Here is an 11,435-nt window from a genome sequence, read left to right on the forward strand (position 1 = left end):
GATCCTTATTTGATTTGGCTTACCCTTGTAGGGGAGCCACATATGTGACCAATCCGTGGAAATATACCCATGCAGTTTCTCAGACCAATCCCTGCTCAAAATTAAACCGTAGAATTCAGGTATGTCAGCTATCAAAATATCTATTCTTTGAACTATTTTGGGATCAGCAGCCAACCTGATAGTCACGGAATTAATTTCTCCTATAACCTGTACTTTCGTTCTGTCTAACTGTACAATGTGAATGGCGGACTTCTGTGGTTCTATGTTCAGTTTAGAACAAACTGAAGCTGGCATAATATTGGATGAAGCCCCTGAATCAATTAAACAATTATGCAGATTTCGATTATAGATTTCATAGGTGAGCAAGAAAGGTGGGGTATGAGAATTGGATCTATCTCCGATCAGAACAGAATCGGTAGCTTCGACCATATCTGGAGGGGGTTGTCCTGAATCATTAGCAGCTTTTGAACTAGGAACAGGGGAAGAGGGGACAGCGTTATATTCTCTTAGGAGCAATTTCTGTTGATGTTTTAACTTACTTAGTTCAAACATGGTTATGTTTGCCTTAGTCTTTTTCATATCATCAACAATATTGTACTCCATGGAGTCAGATAATACTAGTGTCTTGGATGTTGAAGGAGAGTTAGAAATGGGAGGTTGGTTTTGAGGGGCTGCTACCGGAGATTTCTTTGGAAGAAATTTTTCTTTTGGTGTGGCAGCACCTGCGCTCCTCTTTTTTGTAGTTGTTTGAGTAGGTTCAGAAACAATTTTGCTTCTCGTGGTAACAGGAAATGCTTCTTCTTGATTCTCAGTGTCAGAATTTGGGAGTATAAAATCCCACATACCATGACACTCAACTACTTCTTCTTCTTCATCTTCTTGAGAGGTTGATTCTTCTTCTTCATCTTCTTGTTCAGAGTCTGCATTAGATATAACATTGGGTGGCTTTGTTTCAGTTTTCTTGAAAGTTCTGAATGGTCTCTTGTTCGAAGTTTCAGCCACCTGTTTTTTTACCTCAACCATTTCATTAGACAATGTTTTAAGGACCTTTTGTAAACCTTCCATGTCGTATGGATCTTTTGGGGTCTTTTTCTTAGAATCTTCTTTAAATGAAACTTTTTTGGATTTTCTATCTTCTAAGGCTGCTTTTTTCTCTAAAGCATTAACGCGCTTTTCAACGGCAAGTGCTTCCTTCATATTCTCGGCTAAGGTAGGTTTGCCAGCCCTGTCAACAAAAATGGCTATGTTGGAAGGGAGGGCAGTAATATACCATTCGCTCTTGATTTGTTCACTTGGCTTCGAAGCGGTAGGGATTTTATTTAGGAGTTTATTAAATCGAGCATTAAACTCCATTATTGGTTCCCTATGTTCTATTCTCAAATTGGAGAGGTCATTTATTAAAGTCGCCAGAGACCTATCATCTCCATATTTGGTAAGGAACTGCTCTTGGCATGTAATCCAGCTGGTAATAGAACCAGAGGGTAAAGAGAAGTACCAGGATCCTGCTGATCCTTGCAGAGTATAAGGAAAAAGTCTTACAACAACATCTTGTTCTGTCACTCCTTTCAAGTTAATTGCTAACATGAAATTGTTAATATTATCTTCAGCTTGTGTTCCGTTATCTGGATTAAATTTAGGCAACCATTTTTCGGGAGCATCAGGTAGATCATGTAATGGTCCGGGCATATTGACTGCACCTGGCTGAGTCCATGGATCTGCCATTATGTTGGTGATATTAGTTGTTACTACTATTGGTATTCCAGATGACTGAGGAGAAGAAGTTGTTGGAGAGAGAGTAGCTTGAGATGCTGTAGTACTTATTCCCTGATGGACAACAATGTGTAATGGGGGAGTGGATGGTTGACTTCACAGAGGAGGAGTTGAGATGGAAGATATGGAAGAAAGATCTTCACTATCAGATACTTCAGTGATCTTCTTAGCCCTTTTCTTTTTGGGTAAAGGGAACTCAGTAGGTTCAATACCAAGTTTTTCGCTCTGAAGTCTGGTAAGTGGATGAGATAAGTTTAACTGCGAGGTCACACTGCTTTGTGATACTTCAGATTTCTGAGGTGAAATCGAGAAGCTCTGAAGTTTATGGATAAGAGACTGAACTTCAGGGGATTCAAGACTTAAATGTTCTGAAATATTATGGGTATGAGCAGTGGTGGTTGATTCTTCTTTTTCTTGATCATGTGCTGGAGAACCAGCATGTGATTGAGAAGGAGAAGATGGTTAGGAGGGGGAATTACTCTTAGAATGGTTTGTGGATTTGGACCTACTTGCCATTCACAGTTGATGGCCCTCCTTCTAGCGCCAAAAATGTTGATGCCCCGAAATTCATTGCAACAACATCGGGGAAACCACCCGGTCCGGAACTTAGTGCAGCTCCTTTTCCGTTTGGAATAGTGGCTCCGACTGGGGATAATGGGACCAGTTTCCCAAAGATTTATAAGTAAACGGGATGGATGGATGATTTTAGGATATGAAGTGATGATAAACAAATAACTAAACTATGAAAGAAATGTAATAACTATAAGCTAATCCCGGGACTTATCGATTCAGACAATGCAGCGTTTGATAACCTATGCTTAATGGCAGGCATATAGATGTCACTAACAGTAAGCATAAATGTTTAAACCATTTAAGATTGCTCTGCATAAATAGTTATGCAGAGCGATAATAGCGAATTACTGCACTCAGTCATTTATATCATTGTTACATATATGAGTGAAAGAGATAACAATTCACAAAACATTCAATAGTGATATGAAATGTAAAATTGTTGTTATATCGCATACATGTAATCAATAATAGCAGAGTAATAACACAGCAATTTATATAACAGAAAAGAGAAAAGATACAGATAATAGTACCATGCAAGTTGTTTGATCAATCCAATATATTAATCACTATGTCGCGGTCCTTCCTTCCAACCAGAAAGCATCCCAAGCAAACGACAATAGTGCACAATTTACTTAAAACAACATTCCAAGTAAAATTAAGGACCAGTGGTCGAGTTTCAAAAAGAATATAGACTGAAGCACAATAGTGCAAACTTCAGCCTTTTAGTCTTTTACAAAATTTTACGACCCTTTCCAAAACAATGAAAGGGTCTATAAATACTATACTAATCTAAAAATATCTAAATATCTAAAACTGAAAAACAACTAAATCGGCATTAACAAATATCATTGTCCATTTGAATGATTCGGCAGTCGGTGATGATGCTTCAGGCAGAGGTCTCTTTGCCTTTACTCCTTCGCTGACATATCGCCAGCATTGGCTCTACTTCTGGTGGAATATTGAGGCGCGAAGTCAGCTGTGCATCATATGTGGCATCTTGGAAATCGGCAATCAGGTATCGGAGAGCATCGGTTAGGCAGTTAAGAGCCGACCTTTGAGAATGCGGTTTAATCAGGAAAAGCCAGTATGCATCGGCGGTCAAGGTATTCACTCCAGCAATTAACCGCCCTTGTTCTTCCAGCTGAGGATAATTCTTGTGCTCCAGCATATTCGCGGTTGTTATGTTTCCAGGTGTGCATTGTGAAATCATGTTAGCCAGATACAATGTATCATTGACTAGATTGATCATGTTTTTGGAAATTGTTTTGCACCTGGATGCTGCCCTTTCCGCCTTCATTACCTGTGTGTTCCATTCCATAAAAAGTATGTCTTTATATGTTACACAGATTCGGGAAAAATTTGACGCTTTACCTTCTGGAGTGTCTTGCCATTCAATATAATCTGTTATATCCTCCTCGGCCTGATCCAAGTTACTCTTGGCTTTCTCAATTTGCTCACATACTGCTGTAGATGTGTCACAGAGTATCTCAGCTTCGACTAGTTGTTGACACAAGAGTCTTGTCTGAGATATCAATGCGCGGTTTATCATAATTGCCTCTGTTCTGAAATCATCAATACTCTTGGCACTTTTGATACTTTCAAGCTGTGCTGACAGCTGAATTATCTGCTCCTCTTTAGATTTCAGCAACAGCTCATTCGCTGCCTCCAACTGAGATAGTGCCTCTGACAATTCTTGTGCCTTTTGAATGTCACTTTGATCTATCTTCAGTTTTTCAATTTGCTGGGTTAACAAATGATTTTCTTGTTGTTGGACCAGCTATTGTTCTTCTGCCTGTGCTGCCTTATTTCTTGCTTCTATCACTTCCGCTTGCAATGCGTAGACCTCATGCTCTTTAGTCTTCAAAAGAAGACTCACTTCGGATGCTTTGTCAATGGTTGCCGCTGAATAAGCTCCCGCAAATTGCGACAGCTTTGTCAGATCTTCAGAGGGATTTAATTCTCCCTTCCAGACGACATTGCCCGTGACTGTTTGCTCATTTGAAACAGAAGGTTGATCAATCCTTCGTCTCTTCCTTGAGCGTCTTACAACGGCTCTATGCTTAGGGCTGTAGAAAATGTCTAGGGGAGGAATTTCCTCTACCTGAAGATCAATTTGATCAGCTGGGCTTTGAGTAATTTCCTCAACACTTTGTACCATGGGTAGGCTGCTGGTTCCTTCAAGAACCGGAGAAAGAGTAGTATCGGGAGTCTTTAAGGCATCTGAGTCTTTGGAGGCTTCTTTACCACTTATAATGGAATCAAATTGATTCCATTCTTTAATCAATTCAGTATCAACAGAGATTTGCTTACTCTGTTCTTTCTCTTTTTCAATTCTCTGTTGTTCTTCGAATGCCTCCCGCTGTTGCTCCTCTTGTGCTCTTCGTTGTTGTTCCTCCAATTCCTTTTTCTACCTATCTTCCAGTTCTTTCTTTACTTTTTCTTCTTCCTCTCTTTTCCTCTGTTCTTCTATCTCCCTTTGTCTTCTTTGCTCTTCTTGCTCCCTTTGCCTTCTTTGCTCTTGTTCAATTTGTGCTTTTTGCTGCCTTTCTATTTGTTCTTTTCTATGCCTTTCTGCCTGCAGCTTTCTTTGACTTTCCTCCTGTTCTCTAATTGTAACGGGAGGTGAATTTATTTCTGGCTGATCAGGCTCGCTTGAGGATGAAGTTGGGGTTGTGGATAATAACTTTAGAGGCAAAGTTTGCAACCTTTGCTTTCTAAGTTTATTAAATTCAGTTAATTCCATATCTTCATATCTCATCGCAGCAAGTTGTTTGACTTGGCTTATTGAATCAGCACCCATGAACAGGTCGTCAAACTGGTCTTCTTGATGAACAACCTTTGTCAGCTTAGCCTGTTCCAAGGCAATGAAAGCAGTCTTTTTCGGGTCATAGAGTCTGTTGGGAATAGAAACTAGAGATAGCATTTGGAGTTTTGCTGCTTCCTTTTCTGCATGCTTATAATTTAGCAGCGTATAAACTCCAATTCTTAAAGGAAAAGATGGCCATCCTCTCTTCTTCTCCTCTTTGAGAGTTTGGATAACACCTTCAGACATGATCTGATAAGATATTTCTCGGGCTAACAACTTGTCTGGCATGTATAAGGGGAGAACATGTGGCCTAGCCTTGCTTCCAAAAACTCTGATATAAGAAAAACATTCTTCGCCGAACCAATGGGCTACGGCTGGTAGGTCAAAAGAGGCTTCATAGGAAATCCTAGGGATAGGTCTGTCAAAAATAGAATAGTGAACGGGAACCATAAAACCATTGCAGATTTGGTACAAACGGTCTTTGTGAGAGGGTTTCCACAATTTACGATGATACAAATGAATAGGTGTTGGGTCATGGGTTGTCCATCTCCAACCAAGGACAGGTAACTCAGAATTAAAACAAAGGGCATCCATAATGTATGCAGAGTAATAGAAAGGTGGGATTTTTCTCTCACTGACTCTGGTTTTGGCCCTAAACTCACGAATAGCTATAACCAACTTATCAGACAGGATAGTGGCCCAGTTCATAATTATGCTATTGACGGCCGCTTCCATTAAGGGAATCATATCAACATGAATATTTGCAGAATCATGTAATCCCCATAGTCTACACATCATAATTCCAGCATAACAGTAAGGTGAAGCCAAAGAGGCATTGGAGTACTTACCCGACATATCCTGCTTGTGTTTTGCTGGATTTTGCCTCCAATCACGGAGAGGCTCGGATGGTGATTCATTCTCTTTGGCGAATTTCTCCACGAATGCACTATTATAGACTTGCTCGGGATTGGGTAAATGGTACATTTGTCTCAAATCCTCAGGCCTGAAGGAGCCGAAAATTCTTCCATCCTTAGTAATGAAAGTTCTATTAGTGAGAGGAATTTCTTCAATTGCCCATCGTACTATGTCAGTATAAGGCAAGACTTGTTCTCTGGCTGCTATTCTGTGTAGAAAGGAGTCAGCCAAATCCTTAAGAGTTGCCTCAGACTTTCTTAGTTCATCCACACTTGCCTCCGTTACTGTCACTTCTGGTTGTTCTCCTTCTAGCAAATTGTATGTCCCTTGCCATGTAGTACCAGGAAGACCAGTGCATGTAGTATCTGAGATTAAGCCTTTCCTTGAAGCTGTAGCAGCTTGGCCTGAGGCAGGTGTCGCAGTAGAACCTGCCACCTTCTTGAACTTCTTTCCCATCATATTCAGACTTCTCTCGGTAGTTGAATTCTACACAAGTGCAAGAGAAATCGTAACAAAGAAATAACAATGACAATCCATAACGGGATAAATATATGATTTGAAGCGTGGCGAGATTATTCCTAAAAGAGGCTGCGGAGCTAATGATTTGAGAAGGCACCGTAGATGCAATGATGATGATTTTACGGCCTGCAGCTTCATAAATGACCATTACTTAAGTTATTAAACCGAATGACCCCTTAAAGCGTGTAATAGATTTTTTCAAAGGTCTAATCGTAATTGCTCGTTAATTCGAAGGGGCAAAGCTTTAAATACGCATGCATTACCTTATCCCTTTACTTAACGGTATCTTTAGATCTGTGTTGTTGTCAAATCGGATTTAAATCTAACTTTAATGTTTTGAAATAATCACCCTTTGGAAACTTAGGTCATCATTAAGCGTCATCAAATCGCATCGGGAGTATAAATGACATTATCATTTGGGAAGGATCTTTAGCGAACGCCGATATGCGACATTGTATCAGCGCACGAAAACAATTCCCAATTGATTTACCGAATGCCGATAGCGATATCGCATCGGGAAAAAATATGAACGTCTTATGAAACTGCGTAGGATTCTACCGACTACCGATAGCGATATCGCATCGGGTCGGAGCGTTAAAACATTTTTCACAAGACATAGTGCCGTGCCGATAGCCGATCGCCGATATCGTGTCGCATCGGGAAAAAGGTATGTGCTTTTTCTTTATGTGCATTGGTTATTGCCGATGACCGATAGCGATATCTCATCGGGAAAAACCAAGATGGCAACCAATCTTGCGATTGCTTTTTTTTCGGACTTACCCTTAAAAATTGCTCATTATTTGTTCAACAAGGGTTTTATGCACAAATTCATTTGATTATCATACCTTAACTGAACAAGTTTATTAATGCCAATTAAAAATTTTAAAAGGGACCCATTTCATATGTAAATTGTTTGTGATAAAAATGTTATGAAATGGGGGGTTGTTGTAGGGCACAACACTATCCTAACTAAAAATCTCCATACCCATTCTTTTAAGCATAATACCTCTTCAAGTAAAGGCCATTTCTGGGTTTACCCAAAGAGTCCCCGTCAAAGTCTACCAATTCATAGGCCCCTTTGGCTAGCTTTCGCTTGACAACATAGGGACCATGCCACATAGGAATGAATTTTACAGCGCCTAATTTATCATTAGCTTGATCATAAACTAAGACTAGATCTCCTTCCGAAAAATTTCGAGGGGTCACATTTCGATCATACTGAGCTTTCATTCGTTTTGCGTGAGTCTTGATTGCCAATGCAGCATCACGTCGATTCTCATCTAATTGAGCCAAGTATAACAAACGCTTTTCCTCTTCAGAAGTGGCTGGAAGTAACTCGATATCCATTTGCAGTGACAAGATTTCGCATTCAATGGGTAACACAGCTTCCAAACCGTAGACTAGTTGGAAAGGAGTGAACCCTTTTGATGTTTTTACTGAAGTTCGGTACGCCCAAAGCGCTGAAAATAGCATGTTGTTCCAATTCGACCGATGAATCCCAATGATTCATCAGATCATGATAACTAAAAATTTGTTGATGGATTCAACGAAACCATTCGCTTGTGGATAATAAGGGGTTGAACTATCATGACGTAAACCAAGCTGGCCTGTAAGTTCGGTCACCATGACGTTTCAAAAATGACGCCCATGATCAGTGATTATCACTTGTGGGACACCAAACCTAGCAATTATATGATTGAACACGAAAATTGCAGCTGTCTTGTCGTCTGCCTCAAATGTAGGCATCGCCTCGGCCCACTTAGTAAAATAATCTACCGCAAGGATGATGTATGCATGCCCCCCGGCTGAGTGAGGGTTACATGTAATAAAATCGATACCCCATTTGGCAAAAGGACCAATGGAAATTATAGGGTGGAGAGGAGCAGGTGGAGCGTGCATCTTACGATAAAAAATATGGAAATTGTGGCATTTTCGGACCACCGTAATACAATCTTTAAATAAAGACGGCCAGAAGTAGCCAGCGCGCAATATATTTTGGGCTGTGGAAAACCCAGACATATGACCTGTTAGCGCTTGAATTTGGCCACAGGCTGAAATAGACAAAATCCAAGGCAACATCAAACCACTTAGCCTCGTAGCTAGCCCTACGGGGACAGGAGAGGGCTCTCTCCGGGTCTATCTCGGCAAAAGGTCTTCAAAGGGCTGAGATGACCAATAAAGAACACTGATTTTAGGCTAGTAAACTGATAGGGAAAGTTTGAATTTAAATTTTTAGGGTTTTGTTGGAAAGCTGAGCACAACAATTTTGGGTGTGGGGATGAGACACAATTTTTGCAAAGGTCTTTTTGGGGCAAGGTAGGAGATTGTCTTAATTCCTTTGAAATAAGTGAATGGATGGATATGACCGGTGAGGAGCTAAGGAGAGCAAGAAACCATCGAGATTTCTCCTTAAACAGATGAAAACATAGATATTAAGCAAACTTAAAGGCAGAGCATAGTAACCATGAATTCTACCTTAACACTTCATTTACTTAATTTGCAGAAGAGAAGAGTAGGAAAATGATACACATAAAAAACTTACAAGTACATGAGAGAAACACACCATCAACACAAATCACCACAGGAATCCCAAATAGTGCTGCAAAACCCTCGTCTTTCCTTTGCCAAAATTGCAGAGATACAAAGTGTAATACAGTCTAAGCTTATCCCTCAAGAGTCCAACCCTGAAAATGACTAAGAAAATACATAATATAGGCAAGCTAACACATTCCCTTGCCTCTAGGGGTCGATCTCATCATCCTAGGAGCTGTTTCAATCAATTCTAAACTGAGCACTACAATCTAGGCAATCAAAACAACTTGCCTCTATAAGCTAGGAAACCAATTCATTCATTAATTTTTTGCCATTTTATGAATGAATCTTCTAGAATAGGTAAAAAAGTGTCATGTAAACATGAAATTACATCAATTACATCAAGGAGGATGAAAAATCCCACCAAAAAGTCAAAACTTCTCAAATGCTGCGTTTTCCTGAGCTGAAGGTGAAAAATTGAGAAAATGTCCTGATGCGTAGCGCGCCATTTCTCAACGCATAGCGCGCATTTGAGCCCACTTTTGGGGCACTTCCAGGCATCCAAATGAGGCACAAGTGGGCTTGTTGGAAAGTTCTGGATGTCTACTCTCCAGCCCAAGTGGAATTTCTCAATTTGATGGCCATTTGCCCCTTCAAAACTGCAATCTCCCAAGACTGCTTCCTGTGTGTCCAAAAAGTGGTAGAAGGTCATTTTTTGCCTGTTTTTTGACCTTTTGGGGGCTCAAATCTCCATGAAATGTCTTGGCAGTGGCTGAGCAAGTGTAATTTGTCATGACAAATCCAAAAATGTTGAGTTTTTGTGAAATGGACCTCGCCAACTTAAGGGTAGCGCGCGGTGCGCTACGCGTTGAGGGCAAAAACCTATTTTTAGCAAAAAAAATTCAAAATTGACCCAAAATTGCTCCAAATTTTCTGAATTTTGAGCTGAGGGTGTATCATTGAGCACCATGCTCCTTCAAGGTGGATTCAGCCAAAATCTAAAGTGGATCGAGCCTTTTCCTCTGTTTTAGTGCCTTGGCCAAGCGTGCTTTGAGTACCTTCATTTTTGCTTTGCACACATGCATGCGGGCCCAATAATGATTCTTCATGTGGCGGAGCATATCTTTGTCCCTATTTGCCTTGGCTATCTGTTATAGACATTTTTTTTGCCTTACAGCATTGAGCATGAAATTTCCATAATCCAAGGGAACCAAAGTCCCTAAAAGAGTTGTTCCTACCCCTAAAGGAACAAGGTCAACCAATGACAGCTTCTCCCAGAAGTTCTCCACCAAAAACAACTCAAAAACAGTCAATTCAGGATCAATTCAGAAGCTCTTCTAGCTACCTGCGTTGCAGTGCACCCCAATACACTAGCTGGGTGCGTTGCAACGCACCTAAAAGCACTACCAGGGTGCACTAAGCGGGAAATAACAAATGGCAAGCTCATTCAACGAGGTGGAAAGACCCTGGAAGCTTCTAGAATCTTCTCTAATGACACTTGCCTCAATGAATTCGACTAGTGATGAGTAAGAGGCTCTCAACCTCCAAGTGGAAGCAAGAACTGACAGAGAGAAGCCACAAGTCAAAACATAAGCTGAATCATCCTCTCTGCTTACATCTATATATGGATCTCTCACCCAGAGGTCCAAGAGGCTAGAATTTTGTACTTTGCAGAGAATTGTTGTTGATTTGAGATTGAGATTAGTACATTGGGTGATTTATGCTTTGTTGGAGGAGAGGAAGGGATTCCTTTGCTGGGAGGTAGATGCTGGATCGGGACTCACTTGGTTGTATCTCCTGTTGGACTTTCTTATCATATCAATAAAGCTATTTGAGTTTCTCCTATATGCTTGTATATCAGTGATGTTTTGTTATATTTGCATATTTAGTTTATATCTGATCCTAAACTAGTTATGAATGTAAATCTATGTCTTTTGTAGTTTTCCTCTCTTGTGATCTTGCAGGAACTTGATGAAGCTGGACCAGTGAAGGAGCAGGCAGTGGGAAACAAGAAAAAGAGGAGAGTGATTGGATTGACAAGCTAGCGAAAGACACAGGTTAGTTACATCCTTCTTCTCCATTTACATTTCATAAAGAAGAATACTCAGATAGTTTTCCTTGTTTGTTGCTAAGGCACTATCACACCTTAGAGTGGGATAGGGGCATTCCGAATTGGATACTTTTCCCAACAACAAATTGGCGACTCCGCTGGGGAGAGTATCTTGTTATTTTACTTGTGTTTCTATTGTTGTTCATCTCATAAACTCAAGAGTGCCGAATCGAACTGCATTTGCCATTTACAAATGCAAAGTAGAGATCT

Source organism: Pinus tabuliformis, chromosome 2_2, assembly GCF_031772625.1.
Source record: "Pinus tabuliformis cultivar Carrire ecotype Pingquan chromosome 2_2, CPIR1, whole genome shotgun sequence".
In the NCBI taxonomy this organism is placed as follows: Eukaryota; Viridiplantae; Streptophyta; class Pinopsida; order Pinales; family Pinaceae; genus Pinus; species Pinus tabuliformis.